Source organism: Vipera ursinii (genome assembly GCF_947247035.1).
Source record: "Vipera ursinii genome assembly, chromosome: 2".
Lineage (NCBI taxonomy): Eukaryota > Metazoa > Chordata > Lepidosauria > Squamata > Viperidae > Vipera > Vipera ursinii.
Genome location: NC_139513.1, coordinates 222,672,803 through 222,694,184, shown reverse-complemented (window position 1 = coordinate 222,694,184; position 21,382 = coordinate 222,672,803). Strand labels below are relative to the sequence as shown.

At 37.5% G+C, this 21,382-nt stretch overlaps 1 protein-coding gene across 5 annotated transcripts in view; it reads left to right on the top strand.

Moving 5' to 3' along the window:
* The window catches only part of KDM4C (lysine demethylase 4C), a 205,499-nt gene that overhangs the window by 58,564 nt on the left and 125,553 nt on the right, over nucleotides 1–21,382 (top strand). The gene's annotated exons all lie outside the window — the stretch shown is intronic.

Here is a 21,382-nt window from a genome sequence, read left to right as displayed (position 1 = left end):
TTAGGATTCTTGTTTTTCCAAGAAGAATATTGATGAGATTTCTTGAGTGTCTTTGCCTAGCAGTATTAAATGAATCATTGGCGGACGGTGAACAGCTATCAACAAGATGGGAATATATTATCAACAACTTTATTTGACTTTAGCAGTTAAAAGGTTTAGTTCAGTATGGGACTTGGACCAAAATTCAACAAACTGACAGCCACTTTATGTGCTGTAAAATTTAGTATCAGCCAGCCAGTTGGTAATCGAAAGGCTGTACGCTCCATATAAACAAATTGTGAGTTTACCTGCCCTCTTTAGATGAGAGAGATTAACTCTCAATTAATACTGTCTAAACCTTCAACCACTTTCTCAACTTTAGCAACTTGCCACAGTTCCTCATTTCAGGGTCATAGGATCTCCTGCCCTGCCTATTCTCACTGTGGATCCAGCCTAATGCCTCAAATGCTAACAGTATTCACACATTTATGATTGAAGTATATTACAAAGCTGTATGAATACAAACATAGAAGGATGGCTGTGAAGAGAAGCCATAAGTTCAATAAGCAAATGAGTAGAGAAATGATAAAGCACACTGTCTTTGTATTGTCTAACTTCCAGCCCATCTTCCCTTGACCAATTTTTTTTAGCACATGAGGAAAATCATGGGCTTCCATCTCGGAGGCAGCAATTTTTTCCTTTCATCTGTATTGTCTGCTCTCACTCCTGTTCTGTGGATCTGCATTTGGTCTTTACTTTGTTAATTAACTTAATCTAGAAATGCAGATGTGAGCACATCCAGCATTACACTGTAGCCATACATTCTAGGAAAGTTTTGTATGGTATTTTTTCAGGAAGCTTATCTAGCATTACTGATTTCACTGATCAGTGCAGAGTTCCACAGAACACAGCTGAATTGGAAATTAGGGCATTCTCTACAACTATAAGTTCTACATTAATAGCATATGTTTGCCAGTTACAGCCTACATATAGTTTGTTCTCTTTCATTAATGTCATCTCCCTTCTCTGCACAATACATCTAATGAAGATATAGAGGAAGTCTGATATTAAGATTTTAAAGAAGGGCAGATAGGATGTTTTCTCAGAACTTTCTAGATTTTGTAAATATCTAACGGAGTCTATCTTCATGTTAGTTGGTTAGAGATGTATTTTTCTATGGACAACATTTTGACATATTCTGCTTGAGTGCATTTTGTAAATGTTAGTAAAACAGATGATACAGTGACAATTATTTCATGTTTTGTGCTAGGGCCTTCTTTAATTTATGCTTAGCTTGCAATATTTGTGCTGAAGTTGGAGCTATATGCAGGCTTCTAAACTGCTGAATATATATGTTTGCAAACTTTGTGATTATCTTTCCTGTTTTTTAAAAATCAAAAGTTTCCTTAGAAATAATTTCCTTTCAAAAAAACACTTTGATCCAAACAGCAAGTGGCAAGATCTTCCATAGCAGTTTGCACACCATTCAGCCAGACAAATAACCTCTCTGCTAACAAGATCTCATTCTTGTTTAGTTTGAGATTTAGTTTGTATATCATCATCCAATCCATTGATTAAACACTTCTTCCTCAGTTGAGTGTAATGAAAAATTGTTTTGTGTCAGGAGCATACTGCGTCATTACACAGGATAATAGACATTAGTGCACAGAGATGTCATCATCATCATCATCATCATCATCATCATCATCATCAACAACAACATCAACATCACCATTCTGGCCATTGTCTATCCACTGCAGGGTGAAGGCCTCTTTTGCATGTTTCCAACCAATAGGGTCTTGAGCTTTCTTTTCCAATTGGGCCCGCAATACTTGCTGATGTTGTCACTCCATCTTGTTTTAGGTCTCTTTTGTGGATGCTTTTTATCAAGTGGAATCCATTCTATGACTGCCTTAGTCCACTTGAAGGAGAATAAAGAAAAAGTAAAGAAAAACAACTATAGGGATATGCATCAAGTGTAGTGACAGGAAGAGATATACAATAATGGCAGAAAGAAAATAAAAAAACAGTGGAGTTAAAGAACTAGGAAATGAGGTGGAAAGACTACTATAGTCCTTACTTACCACTATTGGCATTGGCAACTCTGTTGCTAAGTGCCATGGTCACTAAGGGAAAAATCACATGACTGCACCAGACTTACTATGTCACTTCTGCTTTTGTTGTTCAGTGAATCATTGTGAGTGTTAAATGAGACATATAACCATGGCTTGCGATTTGGGTTTCACGTTCTTTGCTAATTCTGCTTGTTGGAAGCTGACTGTGAAATTTGCAAATGATAATCACATGACTGTGAGACACTATAAGTCTTGTAAATGTGCAGTGATGACAAAGCGCCCAACTGGCAGTCATGTGACTATGCGATGTTGCAATGGTCGTAAATGTGAGGATTAGTCACAAAGCTGTTTTTTCAACAGTCGTAACTTTGGCCATTAAGCGAGGAGGCATTGAGGGAAGTATACCTGTATTACATATATCAGTCTTGAAGTAATATTTTTTCATCAAACATTATTTCCTTTAAACTTATTGGATGTTTAGCATCTATTTCTGTTAATATCAATCAGAGGTAAACAGTTCAATATATTTATATGGTAGACAAAGACATTTGTCTAGGGATTGTTCTTCCAAGCGATTTTAAAAATTCAAATACCAAGAAAAATTCAAATACTTTTATTTTTATAAATTTCCATTAATAGAGCCTCCAGTTAATTGAGTAGTCTGTTAAATTATCAAGTTAATATCAATGGTAATAGTAATGCATGTTAGCAAAAAGCTAATACCCCAAAAGCTAATACAATCCTGGGTTGCATAAACAGAGGCATAGAATCAAGTTCACATGAAGTATTAGTAATGCTTTATAAACTCTAGTGAGACCACACCTGGGATACTGCAACCAATTTTGGTCACCATACTACAAAAAAGATGTTGAGACCTTGTAAAAAGTTCAGAGAAGGGTAACTAAGATGATCCAAGGCCTGGAGACTAAAACATATGAAGAATGGCTGCAGGACTTGGGTTTGGCTAGTCTAAAGAAAAGAAGAAATAGGGGGTGACATGATAGCAGTGTTCCAGTATTTGAGGGGCTGCCACAAAGAAAAGGGCGTTAAACTATTCTCCAAAGTACCAGAGGGCAGGACAAGAAACATTGGTTGGAAACTGATCAAAGAGAGAAGCAACCTGAAATTAAGGAGAAACTTCCTAATAGTGAGGACAATTAACCAATGGAACAGCTTGCCTTCAGCAATTGTGGGCACTCTATCACTGGAGGTTTTTAAGAAGAGACTGGACAATCACTTGTCTGAGATGGTATAGGTTCTGCTTGAGCGGGGGGCTGGACTATAAGACCTCCAAGGTCCCTTCCAGCTCTATTCTATTTTTAGGAAGCATGTAGAATACCATTCAATCTGAGGAAACATTATCCAGCAATATAATTGTCAATCATTTTATCTTGTCTAGCCATTGGAGGTTTTTGGTAAAATCATTACCTTCTCTCATGTACTATAAAATAAATCATTTGCTACTAAAATGATCATCTGCTTCCAACATCATCTTCTTTTGTTGCTGCCCAATATATTTGCTTTCTTTAGTTGAGAGCTGGAATGACCTTATTGCTATGAATGACCCTGTTGGGAGTATATATCCTTGCCATATATCCCCAGAATTCTTCACTAATCCCCCTTGGGACCACCATCTTCATTGTGATGAAGAACCATAGCAGAACTTGAGGGGAGATTAGAAGAATATTTTTCTACATTGAGATATCCTTTAATTTCTGTTTTCAAAATACCATATAGCCATAACTAAAATATAGCAGTTAATGGTCTTACAGTTATTATTGCATAATGCTGTTACACTACTTGCTCTGTAATGTGTCCTTGAGGTAACTTTATATTGATTTCAATATAAAGTACTTTTTCGATCATAAATCTGCATTAATCAAAACTTCAGTGAAAATAATCCCAAGTGGTGAGTGAAGTAAATCAAAACTGAAGATCTTATTCAGAGGAAATAATGAAGAAACTGGTATATATCACCTCCATCTTCATCATTTGAACTATTAAAGTTTAAAAAAAAACCTATGGCATAAAAATTCAAAGTATTTATACCATCTATAATTACCACAGATGGAGGGCTTGAATAGTTTTTGCCTATAATTATAAATTAAATTTAAAAATATCAATTTTATATACTACCTCTTGCTTTATTTTAATACATAACAAAAGGAAATATATAACATTTTTGTTAAAGCTTTTAGGACAGCTCAAAATTCTCTCTGAGATTATCTCCTATGATCTGCTATTAAACTGACTAGTTCCCAAAAGGAGCCAGTGTTATACTCTGAAATCATGGCAGCTAAAAATGATTAGCTTGTTGGTGAGATGTAAGCCCATAATTACTCATCCATATTCTGCAGCAGTAGCTGCTTAAGAGACCTTTGTTGTGTGGGTAGGTTAGATCAAAGTGCTGGCCTGCAGGTTGTATTTCATTTTTCCCCCTTTGGTGGGATGAAGTGCAGTTGTTTTGATGTTAGGTTTGATGGATTTGTTTGCCACTGCATTCATTAGCTTCACATCAAAAAATTGACAGGCTGTTAAATGAAACTTTGGCTTAGATTTTCAGCTTGACTGTTTGGAGACATTTGTGCAGATATTTTATATTGGTGCTATGCAACCTCAAGTACTTACGACTATTTCTAAAGCCAAGGAAAGTTAGTTACTATGTTGATTTCATTGACTTAAAAAAAAAAAGAATTTCTTGCCCTGCAGATAATTAGGTTTAGCCTGTGGTTTCTAAAGAATAAATGGGATTTATAAAGTTAATATTTGTAGTAGTATGGGTTATGTTTGAAATAACAAATGACTAGGTATATCTCATTTTCAGTGGGAAAAAATTCAGCCAACAAACAATAAATGTGTTTTTATAAAATAAATGATTTCCAGAAATACACGAGATTTGGTACACAAAAACATAAGGCAAAATTTCAGTGTGACATAAATCAGCTTTTGTTTCAGCAATGGGATGTGTCTCCTTCCTTGCAGCCAATGAAGATATAGGTTCCCAACTTTGACATTCTATGCCATTCACATTTTCAAAAAACCCCTAAATACCAATATATCCTGCCTCTTTTCCACCTTCTCTTAGAAGCCTTCTGGAGAAAAGAAAATGCTAATGCCCAAACTTTTTTAAAACTTGAAGGCAGAAAGAAATACATTTACAAGCTAATGAAAGAGAGAGAAAAATTGACAATTTACATAATGAGAGGAGGTAAGGCGAGGGGGGAAAAAATAGAAATCAGGAAATTAGGAGACACAAATTAGAAGATTGCAGAATTCCCAGATGTGTATTGGGGGTTTCCTGGCTGGTATTTTGGCCACTACCCATTCAACCACCACTTCCTATGATTAAAAAAAAAATAGGGTTAGGGTATTGGTAGGTACTGGTATTCAGAGTATTGTTATTTTTTAACACATCTGATATCGTTGCAGCATTCCTAAACCTGTTATTCAACTTAATATTACTTTTTTCTCTGCTCCAACTGTTTTTGTATGACAGGATGGTATAGAAATGATATTATTACAATTGAGAAACATTTTTGTAATATATTCTAAAAAATCAATTGCAACAAGAGTGGGTGGTAATTAGTAAATGGATTTTGCTTTTGCTTTTCCCAAGCTTATCAGCAAAAGTTGTAAATATATGAATGGCATGTGTTTAAAATACTTTTTTTCTGATAAATCTACAAAATATGTCTTTTGGCTTCAGTGATAATTAATTTGAAATAATGCTTTTCAGGGGCAAATATCTAATATTAGTTTGTGGAACATAACTCAAAATTACCTACTCAAACAAACTTTTATACTTCAGTTTTTCTATCTAACACCTGAGATTTTGTCAATCCCTCTAGCAATCAGTGTAGTTCTTTTTTTTCCTGGCAAGCCTTTACTTACATACTGCAATGTCTTGTTGTATACACAGAAAGGATTTGCTTGTTAGATATATAATATGATAACTGGGATAAAATTCTCACAATGCAGATTGGATAATTTTTTAAAAAAATGACCAATCAAGATTATTTTTATTTTTTGTAATAACCATAATTAATAACATAGCAGCAGCAGATAAAGTCCATAGACTCTCTGGGTAGGAGGTAAAGGGAGACACTAGTTTTGTAATTCTGAAGAAAGTAGTGAGAGCCTGTGGATACCACTGAATAAAACCTTAATTAAAAACAGTGTATTATTTATTTGATTTATACTGTACTCAAGGGAGTTAGCACAGCTAAGAATTTTAAAATGTAAAATTAAATTAATGCTAAGTTTTATAGGACTGCAGAAAGGGGTCATAGAATAACAGAGTTGGAAGGGACCTTAGAGGTCTTCTAGTCTAACCCCCTGCTCAAGCAGGAAACCCTATACCACGGGTCGGCAACCTGCGGCTGCCGCCCGGTGCGCGTGCAGCTCTTCTAACGGGCAGTGGTGCGTGCACACCTCCAAATGGAGAGTGGCACCGCCCATTTGGAGAAGTGCGTGCGCACCTCTCCGAATGGGCGGAGGTGCGCGTGCACCTCCCCAAACCTTTGGAGAGGTGTGCGTGCACCTCCGCGCGAACGGGCAGCGGCGCCGCTTGTTGGGAAAGCTGCCGCGGCACGTTTGCAGGCTACCGAAAGCGGCAGCTCTGCAAACGGGCTGCGGCAGCTTTCTCAACAAGCGGCACCGCTGCCCATTCGGAGAGGTGCGCGCGCACCTCCCCAAACCTTTGACGAGGTGCGCGCGCACCTCCGCGCGAACGGGCAGCGGCGCCGCTTGTTGGGAAAGCTGCCGGGGCACATTTGAAGGCTGCCGAAAGCGGCAGTTCTGCAAACGGGCCGTGGCAGCTTTCCCAACAAGTGGCGCCGCTGCCCATTCCGAGAGGTGCACATGCACCTCTCCGAATGAGCGGAGGTGCGCGTGCACCTCCCCAAACCTTTGGAGAGGTGCCCGCGCACCTCCGCGTGAACGGGCAGCGGCGCCGCTCTTTGGGAAAGCTGTCATGGCACGTTTGCAGGCTGCTGAAGGTGGTAGCTCTGCAAACGGGTCGTCGCCATCGCGCAACCGGGAACCAGTTCCATCGCACATAAAAAAAATGGCAACCGCGCACGTCCCTGCATGCGCAAGAAAAACCCGTTTTGTGCATGCGCAAAACATTTTTGCGCATGCGTGTGCATGGATGCACGCACGCGGCTCCCACTTTTTTTAATGTGTGATGGAACCGGTTCCCAGTGGCTTTTTTCCTTTTTCAGGTTGCCGACCCCTGCCCTATACCATTTCAGATAAATGGTTGTCCAATCTCTTCTTAAAAACCTACAGTGTTGGAGCACCTACAACTTCTAGAGCAGGGTTTTCCGACCTTTTTGTTTTGGCGGCCCAGTGGGAGAGGAAGGGGCAGGCGCCTTATGCATGCATGCGCAAACATGAATGTGGCCACAAGTGTGCGTGCATGTGCAAACAGGCTGTGAGCATGCACATCATGCAAATGGGGCTGCGGCAGGCGTGTGAGGCCCAGCGATGGAAGCGCCTGTGTGAGGCTTGTGGCTCCACCTCCTCCAGGCTCGCGACAATGCTACCACCAGCACGTGGCACACACTGCAGCCCGAAGTGATGCCACCCCAGCGCAAGGCTCATGCCACCCCCAGTGTGAGGATTGTGCTGCTGCCTACGCGCGGGGGTCATGCTGCAGCCTGCAGTGATGCCGCCCCTGGCATGAGGATCGCACCGCTGCCCCCGTGAGAAAATCATGCTGCGGTCCACCTGCCACTTGCGGCGCTGCTGCTGTCTGCCCAATACTAGCGGTGCTACCACTGCCGGCACAACACTTGCGGCAACAGTGGAATGAGGGGGGGTGAGCATGCACACATGCGCATGCACTGCCCAGCTATTCATGCTGCCCAGTGGCCAAGAGGTTGGGGACCTCTGTTCTAGAGCAGACATGTCAAACTCATGATGTCATGTGGTGTTGCGCAGTGTATTGGTATGGTTTTGCCATTGCCGGCAATGGGGTGGCCACAGCTTCCGGATGACATGTCCGGCCCATGGGTCGGCAGTTTGACACCCCTGTTCTAGAGGCAAGTTGTTCCATTGATTAATTGTTCTATCAGAAAATTTCTCCTTGCTTGGTTCCCTCCTTGATTAGTTTCCATCCATTGCTTCTTGTTCAGCCTTCAGGTGCTTTGGAAAATAGGTTGACCCCCCTCTTCTTTGTGGCAGCCCCTTAGATATTGGAACAATATCTCAAGAAACCTGCTCTGGACCCAGCTATTTTAAATAATTTTTGTCCTGTCTCCAACCTTCGCTTTCTTGCGAAGGTTGTTGAGAGCGTGGTGGCACGGCAGCTCCCGTTGGTCCTGGAGGAAACTGAGTATCTGGATCCGTACAAATTGGGTTTCAGGCCTGGGTACAGCACAGAGACGGCATTGGTCGCACTGGTGGATGATCTCTGGCGGGCTCGGGATAGGGGTTATTCCTCTGTCCTGGTCCTATTAGATCTCTCAGCGGCTTTTGATACCATCGACCATGGTATCTTGCTGCGACGTCTCCGGGGGTTGGGAGTGGGAGGCACTGTTCTACGGTGGTTCTCCTCCTACCTCTCGGGCCATTCACAGATGGTCTTGGCAGGAGGACAGAGGTCAGCCCTGAAGCCCCTTGATTGTGGGGTGCCTCAGGGGTCGGTCCTCTCCCCCCTCCTGTTCAACATTTATATGAAGCCACTGGGTGAGATCATACGAATCTGGATGGGGAAGAACAGGCTCCAACTCAACCCGGCCAAGACCGAGTGGTTCTACGTATCGGCATCTCATGTTGTCCAAGATTTACCATCTTTGGTTATGGGGGGAGGTGTTGCCTCCCATTGATAGGGCGCACAACTTGGGCGTCCTCCTGGATGCACGACTCAATTTAGAACATCATATATGGAGTCGTGGCCAGGGGGGCATTTGCCCAGGTTCGCCTGGTGCGCCAGTTGCGCCCCTATCTGGACCGAGATGCCTTACGTATGGTCACTCATGCACTCATCACCTCCCGTATAGATTATTGCAACGCTCTCTACATGGGGCTGCCCTTGAAGACCACCCGGAGGCTTCAGCTGGTGCAGAATGCGGCCGCGTGGTTTGTGAAGGGAGCATCCCAATACTCCCATATTACACCCCTCCTGCGTGGGCTGCATTGGTTGCCAGTTGCCCTTTGGGTGAGGTTCAAGGTGCTGGTTCTTACCTATAAAGCCCTACATGGCTTAGGCCTGGGATATTTATAGGACCGTCTGCTGACAGGAATGACTTCCCATCGCCCTGTGCGCTCACACAGAGAGGGTCTCCTCAGGGTGCCGTCGGCCAGACAGTGTCAGCTGGTGACCCCCAGGGGGAGGGCCTTCTCTGTTGGGGTGCCTGCCCTTTGGAATCAGCTCCCCCGAGAACTTTGGATGGCCTCAGATCTCCGGTCCTTTCATCGTGACCTAAAGACATACCTTTTCCAACTGGCCGACCTGGACTGAAGACGGGGGTTTTAATTTTGTTTTAATTATTGGTTTTTAGTCGGGCTTTGTAAATTTAATCTCTTTTAATATTTGTATTATTGTTGTTTTATTGTTGTTAGCCGCCCTGAGTCCTTCGGGAGATAGGGCGGCATATAAGTCCCATAATTAAATTAAATTAAATTAAATTAAACATTGCTATCATATCCTCCTCCTAATCCTTCTTTTCATTAAGCTAGGCATAACCACTTCCTGCAACCGTTCTTCATGTTTTAGCCTTCAGGCCCCTAATAATTTTTGTTGCTCTTCTCTGCACTCTTTTTTATATCGTTGCACTCGTTTTTATTTCAATAACTAGATTTATATAACTGATATTTCAAGAAAACAATAATTGTATTTGTATATATAATTTTTAATATTTTAGAACTATAGTACCATTTTATGTTACTAGTGGTGTTATACGTTTGGAAATTCTATATAGGTATTTGTTTATATTTTATTAAATATATACGGTCACCTAACTTTATAATGAGCCCAAATTTTCCATTGCTAAGCAAGACAATTGTTAAGTAAATTGTGCCCCATTTTTTGACTTTATATGGTGGTGACGAAAGCTGGATACAATATTCCATATGGAGAAGAGTGTAATTCTGTAAATAGAGAATTACTATAACAAAACTCTGTCTGTAGTTCTTGTCTATCTCTACACTCTTTGGAGTACCTAAAAGTTGGATAGTAGATATTAATGTTAAAGCTTTGGTGAGCTTATAAAGGTGTAGCCAGTTCCTCATATAAGGTTATCTCAAAGCATTGAATTTCTAAAAAAATCTAAAATCTAAAATGTTAATTTGAATCTAGAAATGAATAGAGAACCTATGAATTGTTCAAATAAATCTTAGATCTGAAATATTGCAGTTCTTCTGGCTGTAACACTTTGCATCAATTGCTTGTCTTCATGGTAATCTCAATTAAAAGGACAGTATAATAATGCAGCCCAAATGTTAATGGGGTGTATGGTAATCAAGCAGCTTTCTGAAGGTACAGCTGACAGAATCTCTAGCTAGTATTGGACAAGTTGTAAGGCTCCCTGGAGTGAACTCAACAAAAGTTTGCCAAATATTCAGCATAGTATGACTAGATAGGAATCTTTATGCAATAGTGGTGAATATCTGTAGCTTGTGTGTAGGATGAGGGTGAAGGTTCGTTCTCTGAGCTTGTGGGTTGGTTTATGAATGTTTCCTTACCAGGCTAGGTAGCATCTTCAGCAGCGTTTAGGGGATGTCAGTGTTCAGGTGTGGGTGTGTCAAGTGAGGGTCTTGTGATGGGTCAGCTATGAGTCATCAGAGAGAGGTTTGTGATGAGTCTTGTAATATTAATCAGGTGAGGGTCATAAGGAGATAAATTACTGATGGGAGGGGGATGGGTCAGGTGTTAGTAAAGGAATCTTTACTACAGTAGAATGCAGCTTGCCAGATACTCAGCATGGTATGACTAGATAGGAATCTTCATTGCACAGTAGGATGAAGCCACTTAAAGAGTTGATTAGCCTTATACCCATTAAGGTTAGTTATGGCATTTCTTCTTACTCTGCTTCTCAGCCTTTCCCATGGGGACAGAGCATATATTGAGAAGATAATTCTTCTAGATCTTACATGGAAGGGATGCTTACACCATCCCTCAAGACACTTGCACACATCTTCAAGATCAGCAGATTTCCCAACTGTTAATTTTTTTCTTATCTGAATTGTTTAAACTTGCTTGCCTTCACCCATCCTCAAACTGCGTCTGAAACCAGAGTACTATTGCTAGTGAATGATTTAAAATGCAGTAACATAAACAAATTGATGCAGTGATTATGCTACCTGGTTGGATAAAGAAATGTCTGCAAGTCAACAACCAAACTCAAATGGCATTAAGTATCACACACAAACCAATATTCTAGGGTTTCCATCACATTGCAGGTAGAGCTGCATTTTATTGCCTATTCATGAAATTTCAGGCCAAATTTTGGGATAAATCCACTTTACAGGTAGTCCTTGTCTTATGACCACAATTGAACCCAACATTTCCATTGCTAAGCAAGACAGTTGTTAAGTAAGTTGTGCCCCATTTTTGACCTTTTTGTCACAGTTGTTAAATGAATCACTACAGTTGTTAAGTAAATAATGCAGTTAAGTGAACCTGACTTCCCCCATTGACTTTGCTTGTCGAAAGCCATCTAGGAAGGTTACAAATGGTGATCACATGATCCGGGGACAGTGCAATTGTCACAAATACATGCCAGTCGCCAAGCACCTCAATTTAGAGCATATGGTGGTAGGTGTGAAAAAGTCATAAGTCACTTTTTTTCAGACCATTGTAGCTTCCAACAGTCACTAAATGAATGATTGTAAGTTGAGGACTACGTGTTTCCTGTACAAATATTTTGCTTTGCTAGTGAAAGAAATGTATTAACCTGACTTTTGGGTATATAATACTGATTGCTGTTACAGGACATTCTTGTAAAGGTAGGCATTCATACTTCAAATATCTCAATATTTTACATGTTTCCATTTCCCAGTGCTTGTGAATAACTACTTAGCTTGCAGTACAAACATAACTCCATTTATTCTTCTCTGTCTCTAAGAAATTAGATCAAAGAATAATTCTGAAAAATGTAAACACATATTGTAGTTACTGTAAAAGCATATGTATATTTCAATTTCTGAGGCTGAAAAAACATCTGTATATGACTTTATTCATAGATTCCATAAGGCAAAGTGGCTTTTATATGATAATATAAGGTTGTTATATACTAAAAATTCAATAATTAAGTAACATGTCAGGATAAGTTAATGTGAATATATTAATACAGTTTAAGTTGCTTTTTTAAGTTGAAACAGTGGAAAACTACAAATAAATCTGTCTGGATAGATGCATGGATTTTTATTAAGAGTGAGAAACGTAGATGCTACATTATAGCTAGTATTAAAGAAAAAATAGCACATCTATCTTTTCTCAGTGAACATTAATAGATGTTGGATTTATAAACTATTGAAATGAATGATATTTTTATGGAATAACGTAGAATTATTTATTCAGATTTTTCAATGTTATTTTGAAATTTCAACTTTAAAAAAAACAAATGTCCCAGATTGGTATTTTATAATTTAACTTATGTTTTTTATTATTATTATGTATACTTTCATTTTGCTTGTATTTATGTTAAAGGGGAGTTAAAGCGCATTATGAACTTGGTTATTTATATAGTTGGTTAATGTTAGTTAGATTATGATTATTATATTTGTAACCCTGTACTCAGCTCTGGGAAGTGGGGGAGGGAGAGGGGGCGGGTTTGGGGTGGGTTGGTTTTGGGGATTTTTTTGTAACTTTTATAAAACTTTTCAATAAAAAACCCAAATCTATGTGCTTTGTTGTGTATCATAAATACCAGATCCTTTTGTATACATATATTAAAATCAATTGGGAAACTAAGAAAATGGCATCTGAAATATTTTATAACTTAATAGGAAAAAATAGTAAATTGTATCTTCTAGAAATCTTTGGCTGTATTCACAATTGCAAAACCTAATTAACTGTGTATATAAATAAAAAGTAGAAAGTATTATTTTCTTAAACTGAATATTGGATTTGTGGGCTAAATTGTTGTCATATGAATAGAAATAATATGATCTACTTTTATATGGTGTATTTGAAGCTTAAAGTACTGTAACATTTCATTTCTTAAGATAAGAAACATACTGGACAGATTTTCTGCAGACTAGCAAATTTGCATGAATGCTTTTTAGAAGTAGCTTATATAAGAAACTTAAGAATTAAGTTTCTAAAAACTTGCAGTTCATGAATAGTTTATAATAATCAACATATCTTCATAACAGTTTTTGAATAAAATTGAGAAGATTTGCTTTCATTGCATATACTAATAGAATTTGAATTGCAGTTATCTGGGCTTCAATTGCCATCCTTCCAACTGGTGTATCCAACCGTTTTTCTTCCCTTAATAGAAGTGGCTACTTATTAAAATGAATTTTGGTGAGCACAATAAAAACCTACAACCAGTAATATGCCATGTCGTTTACATTACAAATAAATTAAATGCTGATAATCATTTAGTACTTCTCTGAGGGTTAGGCTTTGAAGTTGCTTTGTTTATTGCTTTTATTTTAAATCATGGAAAAATAGCTCAAGCTATAATATTTTTATCTTCTCTTAAGAAACGTGATCTTTACCCCACACTGATTGTAGCTACTCTTAATTACAGCAAACAGAAATAAAGCATTTTGTAGGCTATGTTTTCAGTATATTGTTATTCTGGAAGTTGGATTGACCCTTCTGTTTCTTCGTCATTTTTGTATCCCTGTAAAGCATGTTGTTTGCTCTTCATTTATCTTGGTCTGAGGAATAGACTATTCTGCTATCATCTTCTGAGGAAGTGCTGGAAATATCATTTAAAGGTGGTGAATGTTTCTTTTCTCTTGAGAATCGGAACTGCATCATACCTTAGTAATATAGGATTCTAAGAATATTTTACTATACTTTTTATTGATGGTATTTTCTTCCCTAAATAAACATTTTAAGACTGCTGGAATTGCTTGCTGTTTCCAAGAAAGTAGATTATCAGCTGATACACAATCAAGATAGCAGCATTCAATTTTATCAGCATCTTGCCAAATGACTACAGTCCTTAACACATTCTAGTCATAAATATGAATATCGACAAACAAATTTTGGCTAGTATAATTTTATTTCTTTGCATTCAATTTTTTTTACTGATATAGTATAATTTTGAACTCTAGCTCCTCAAAAATACCAAAGCCTATTCTCATTTACTCCTTTGGAAATTTTCTTAGTGACAATCTTACAGAACAGTGCTTTATCATTTATCACTAGAGACTTCACTCATCTGTTTAATAAAAATTAAATACGTTGCATGATCGTAATAATCATTAGGAGTTGGATTGTTCAGTTGGGAAGAGCATAGGTGAGCATAGGCATGAGGTATTTCATCAGCAGTAACTGCATACATGTGTTCCTGTTGATAAGGATAGTTTGCAAAGGAAGTCAAATTCCTTAATGTTTGTCTCTGTACTTGTAATTGTTTGATGTGCAAAATGGCAGATAGAATATGACACTAATAAAATATGAAATAAATAGTTTTGTGTGGTTTGTATTCCAAAAGGCAGTATGAGGAAGTCATATGGTGAAAATGTGGTCAAAGAAAGGTTAGTTTGTTTTTCATAGATTAAATATTATTCAGAGTGTGTTTTTTGTTTACCTAATATTTGAGGAAAGAGTCTTTACCGCACGTGCAACATTTTGGTAGAAACAAATTTAGTATTTTTTTATAGTGCTAAGGACAGATTAGGCAGGTGGATTGTTTTCCTTGATCCTTCACATTCATTCATTTTTAATCCTACCAGAAAGAAATGTAATAAGAATAAAAAAATGAACAAAGCTGGTTCACTATATTCAGTCATACCTCCTGACCAGATTGCTGAAAGGAAGGAATCTTAAGTATTTTCTTATCTCTATTAATATATCATATAATCATTGCATTTCTGCAAAGGTACCAAAGAAAGGTCATAAGTGTGAAAAATGGTCATAAATCACTTTTTTCAGTGCTGTTGTAACTTTGAAGAGTCACTAAAAGTTGACAACTACCTGTATCTAGTAGACATAGATACTTCTAAAACATATAGCAATAATGGAGTAAATCTAGTCAATAACAAATTAATATGATACACCCCCCCACCACAAACAGAGATACACACATACGTACATTCACAACATTCCTCATGTTTCTGTATAATTATGAAAGGATATCCACATGCGTAATATGAATTCTAGAATCAGAATATACACACACTTACCTGATTTTGTTTCTGCTTTATTCTTGTAAAAATATATTTAATACATAGTAAAACTTTTTTTAAAAAATATCAAAGCTTCTTTGAATAACAGTAATGAAAGAACCTTAATTGCAAGAATATATATCCATAGATTTAGAAAATCTGGTTAAACCTCTTGCTGTTAAATTCAAATTAGCCTTCGGTATTATTCAGCATCTTTAGTTCAATATTGAGAACCATTAGAATGTTAATTTCATTTTCAAAGTACCTGCATATATTTTGTTCATCATGAATGATGAATTCGCAGTGCCTTCTTATTTCTAGACAGCCTTAGCAAAAGCTGCAATTAAAAATCATAAAAATTAAACAACTCATAAGTACAGAAGAGTAAAAAGAGTGAGGGTTTGAAAATTCAAAAAATTAAAGTAATGCTAAGAAATTTCTTTGAAATCATATTCTGTAAGCCTTGGTAATGATACTAAAGCTATACAGAATTATCACTGAAATAAAACTATTAGTGATGTATGATACAAAAATTGTAGATTTATTTCTTCACAGAGCACAATTAATTATCTGTCTGTCTGTCTGTCTCTGTCTGTTTGTCTGTCTATCTATCTATCTATCTATCATCTATCTATCTATCTATCTATCTATCTATCTATCTATCTATCTATCTATCTATCTATCTATCTATCTATCTATCTAACCATCCATCCATCCATCCATCCATCCATCCATCCATCCATCCATCCATCTATCTAATATGATAGAGATCACTATTCATTTTAAAACAATACAGGAATACATTTCAGTGGTGCATTATGTGGAAACCTGTTTCAAATATTTTGAGTCATGAGATTTGAAAGAATCAAACGTGAACGCTTTCATTAAATCTGTTTATTTAATTCATATTGTTACTAGTATGGAAGAAAGGACCTTTTAATCTTTATTTATTATCTAATTATTTTGTTTAACTTCCAGAGCTCTTCTGAAAATGTATGTGTAGAAGAAAAATCACATTACTTAAAATATAGCATTTATTCACAAAATAAAACCAGACTTTTTTAGGCAGAATCAAAATAAATGAAATGCAAAGAAGTAGCTGCATGATTATGATCAATGTCCATATTTCTTTCACCAGAGATGCAAATACAAACTTTTGTTTTATTTATTAGTCACAATGTTTTTCAAAGTGGATTCAAAATACCAAGATATATAAGCAAATAGTGATCTATCAATAATATGGAGCAAATAAAAATATTCATTTCCTCAATTTTGGAGAGGCTTATAGGTATGGGGTCTAATAGTTCTGGCCTTGCACTGGAGCTTTATCCTTTTTGCTTTATCCTTAGTTTAATAAAATCTTTTCTTGGAATGTGAACAGTCTTTTTTTCTTTTTAATTAGTTGGCAAGCCAAATTAATGACTACTGCAATGTGTTTCAAATAGAAGCCCAATCACATCAGATTCTCTTCTAAAAGGATTATGCTCAGTTAGACTGAAGGCTCAGTGCTGAGTTTTTAGTCTGAAGGCTTCTGCAAGATTCTATTATATTTGTCAGCTGTTAATATCTAAGTAAAACTGCTAACTAAAGTCAATCTTATGTTTAGTGCATTGTTGATAATACACAGCTTTCTTTGTCCCTATGACAGATTACATTATTTTATTTTAATTCCATTTATATCCCGCCCTTCTCCGAAGACTCAGGGTGGCTTACAAGCTTAGCAGTTGCCTTCATTCTATGTATATGCCTGCTTATTAGGGCTTTCACACACACCCCAAGCGGCATTATTACAAAGTCAGCTTAATTGCCCCCAACAATCTGGGTCCTCATTTTACCTACCTGGGAAGGATGGAAGGCTGAGTCAACCTTGAGCCTGGTGGGACTCGAACCTGCACTAATTTCAGGCAGCTGGTGTTACTTAAGGAGGCATTAGCCCACTGCTCCACCAAGGCTCTCATTAATGCAGCAGTTTCCCAGGAAGGGGGGAACACATTCCAAGGAGGAGGGTGGTGGGTAACAAGAGATAGCACAGTCCAGAGCTGGATCATGGGAAGAGGATAGCCACTTCCTAGAATCTCAGGCTATGACTTTTATCTTAGGGTAGATTCTGCCTATATGATATAAGCCAGGGGTCCTTAACCACCATTCAGAACCAGTCTGCCCAAGCAATGGGTGATCGTGTGAGTGCGCACAGCTCTACTTAGTGGCATGCATGTGAGGAACCATCCCCTCTTCCCCCTGCCACTGCAGCCGGTCCGGAAAGCTGGAAAGGTTGGGGACCATAGATGTAAGCAGTAAAAAACTGAACTTAAAATCTGGATTGTTTTGCATCATTCCTGGGCTACATCTGACATTCCCTGTTTTTCATCATTTTCATGTAAGAGTGGAAGTGCTTAGTCAGCACTTGGCTGAGGCAATAAATGGGATGAAGCCAGCAAACTGTACCCAGGTCAGATAATATGGTACCAGGATAGTCTGAGTGAATAATGTGTCTTTGTAAATTATCAAGTTTGCATCTTGAGTATACCTTTGAGTCTGTGTGGTATTAGCAAAAATCTCTTCTATGGATTAAGTAAAAATCCTTAGCAATATTTTGTAAAGACGTTCATATCCTGAAGTATTGCAGCCATATTTATATTGCAGTTTTATTCATTCCAAATTCAAATTTTGGGCAATTTTAAGTTACATTTGATTTTTAGAGGATATTTTATATTATAAATAGAAACCAAATACATAGATCTGAATAGTGGTAATACCAGAAAAGTAATAACGAAAAACTGTTGAGTCATGAAGAGGACTAATGTGATGCTGTGAGGTTTAAAATTGGAAGTTATAATTTTTTCTTCACTTGAGCAGGTAGATCTATATATAACTGTATAGCATTTTATTATTAGTTTTCTGTATATTCATTTAGAGGTAAATTGTAATGTTTTCAAAAGAGTTACTTATTAATTTTTTTATGGGATTTTATCAATGGTAATTTTGATCGTTTTATTTGGCTAGAACAGTGCTCATAAAAGAGAACATTTTGATGTTATTTTTATTGTGATAAAATCTAAATATAAAAAAGTATTTGCGGAAATAAGACATCTTGGAATACGTATAATCAGAATATAACTTGAAATAAATACTGAAAATGCATTTAAACTTTTTTACTTATATCACTCTATACCAGGTAATGTTTTTCTTGATTATCTGAAGAAATCAATGTCCAGTATGCCTTAATAGTTGTAGAATATGAATTAATATAAAATATAATTGTCACTCTTCATTTATATTCATGGCCATTATGCAACTGTACTTACTGTGCAGCTTTTTTTCTTTAGGCACAAACTATTTCTGGAAAGTATTACAATTTTGTTCCTTAGCAATTAAAATCTTTGGTCCAGCAGTTAACTATTGGGCCTTTTTTCTCTCTGAGAATATTTCTTCAGAATTACATTCTATATCTGATATATATAGGCATACATTTCAGCTTCACCTAACTTTTCAATAAGGAAATGTACAATGAAAGTATTTTGGCAAACTATTCTGTGTCTCTTGGTGAAATAATGAATCGGTATACAGTTGGTGTAAGTTGAAGCAAATATGTCTCCAGGGATAGACATGGAAGAAGGAGTAGCTGAAAAAGTGAATAATATTACTAGTGTCAGTTTCCTTAAAATAAAAATTCTACTCAATCATTTCTATGCTGGACTCAGCAATGAGAGAGAACAAATTTAAAGAAATGTGGTTTTAGATATCAGAGATAGCTTCTTTTAAACAGCAGTATGAGATGTGAGGAAAACATATCTCAGTCAATCAGATTTTTTAAATTTTAGAAAAATATAGTAACTTTAGGCCATGATATGTGATTGATGCATTATAAATGTGAATCAAATTTTCACTCGTAACACAAAATTCCAAGTGACTGAGATATAAATTATATAAATCAATAGGGTTGCGTTTTATTTAAACATTAGTGCAATTTTGTTGTGCAAATGAAGAGGGGCTGGAGATTCTTAAAAAATGACTTAGATCTGGAAATTAAACGAATGTATAGTAACAAAATCTTTTGTCTTAATTTCCTAGCATTTTTTCAAGCCTACCTTTGAAGAAATATATTTTCACACCACCTTTGTTATTTTCATAGAAGTGGAGAAAAATTCATGCTATAAAAGAAAACACTGCTTTGTTGTTTGAAAGTGGTTTCTGCAGAGAGATATAACTTAGTTTAGAATTAAGTTTGATTGTATATATTTTAACTAATAGGGAAGTCCAAAATTGCATGTTATTTTCAAATCTTTTTTGTAGTTTTGCATTTGTCATAATCCCTTGTAAAACTGAACTGATGCTTGCTGTTTGTGAAGTTACATTAGAGCAATATATATCTTGATTTTTCCCGATGAAATGAAATATTTAGACAGAAGTATTTGAAGCAAACTATTACTTTTTGCTTATTCATCAGCAGAGGGCAGTGTAACCTCATATATTTGTAGGCAGTCAACTTGTTTATTATTGGACACAGTTAAAATATAAGGATATGGCATAAAATAAGCAGGTAGTATCACATATAAACCTGATGGCAATGAAATGACGATTCAGGTGAACATTATTACTACTACTTAATAGAACAGTGAAACTTTATGAAGTTATTTTCTAACGGCGAAGCGTATTAAGTTCAGCAAGTCACAGTGATTAGCTTCAATGATGATGCTATAAATAAAAAACATTACTACTTATTTGTTTGAAAAATAAGTTTCATCAAATTCTTATATGAATTAGAGATTCATCTGCAGGATCATCTGTTAAAGTGCTGCTGTGAATTCCTCTGAGATAGTAGTGTTTGATGACAGAAGTCAAGATGATTTTAAAATCATTTTTGTGGCATACTGACATCATTGAAAATTGGCTTCCATTGATTCACTTGCTTATACTGTGTATTTTTATAAATCTTTCTTATTCTCAATTAACCTTTCCCCCCTATCTCTTGCAAAAACTGTGATTTTAAAATGTATGTATATATGTATGTACCATGTTTTCCCCAAAGTAAGACCTACTCTGAAAATAAGCCCTGGCTTGATTTTGGGGGGTGGACCTCATATAAGCCCTACCCCTGAAATAAGCCCTAGTTTTGGGGTAAGGCGCATGCCTAAAAATCAAGCTAGGATGGGGGTGGAGCTTACCATTGCACCCAGGCCTCCCATGGATCGACACTTGCCTAACCGGCCCTCTTCTTTTGCGGTCAAAGGAGCAGCTTCATTCTGCAGCTTCAATCTGTAGCTCGGTTCTTACCTGCACAAGCCTTCTGGAAAGGCCTCTGATAAAGGGCAGGCTCAAGCTTCATTCTCAGCTTCAGAATGAAGGTGCTCTTTTGGCCGCAGAAGAAGTGGGCTGGCTGGGCTGAGCTGTTGGTGCTGCCATTGCAAAGTGAGTGGAAAAGACCCCCAGCCCCGCAAATAAGACCTGGTGCCTCTTTTGGAGGCAAAAAAAATAAGACTGGGTCTTATTTTGGGGGAAACATAGTATGTATGTGTATGTATTTATAACAACAACAACAAAATAACAACAATAATAGAGTTGGAAGGGACCTTGGAGGTCTTCTATTCCAACCTCCTACTCTGGCAGGAAACCCTATACCAGTGATGGCGAACCTTTTAGAGACCAAGTGCCCAAAATGCAACCCAAAACCCACTTATGTATCATTGGGTGCTGAGTGGGCGTGGCCCATTATGTGGGTGAGGCCAGTTGGGTGGGCGTGGCCCATTGGGTGGGCATGGCTGCGGTGGTAACGGCAGACTGGGTGGGACTAAAAAATTGAATCAACCAATTCCAACTTTGCGAGATCTTTTTTTTCCCTGCAAGAAGTTGAAATTGATTGATTGAACCTTTTTTTGTTTTTGCACACGGCGGCGGAGGCCTAAAGCGAAAAGGTTTTATAAAACCCAGCTGAAGGCCTAAGACTGGGGCAATGGCGCGCATGCCACAGGTTCGCCACCACGGCCCTATACCATTTCAGAGAAATGATTGTCCAATCTCTTCTTAAAAACTTC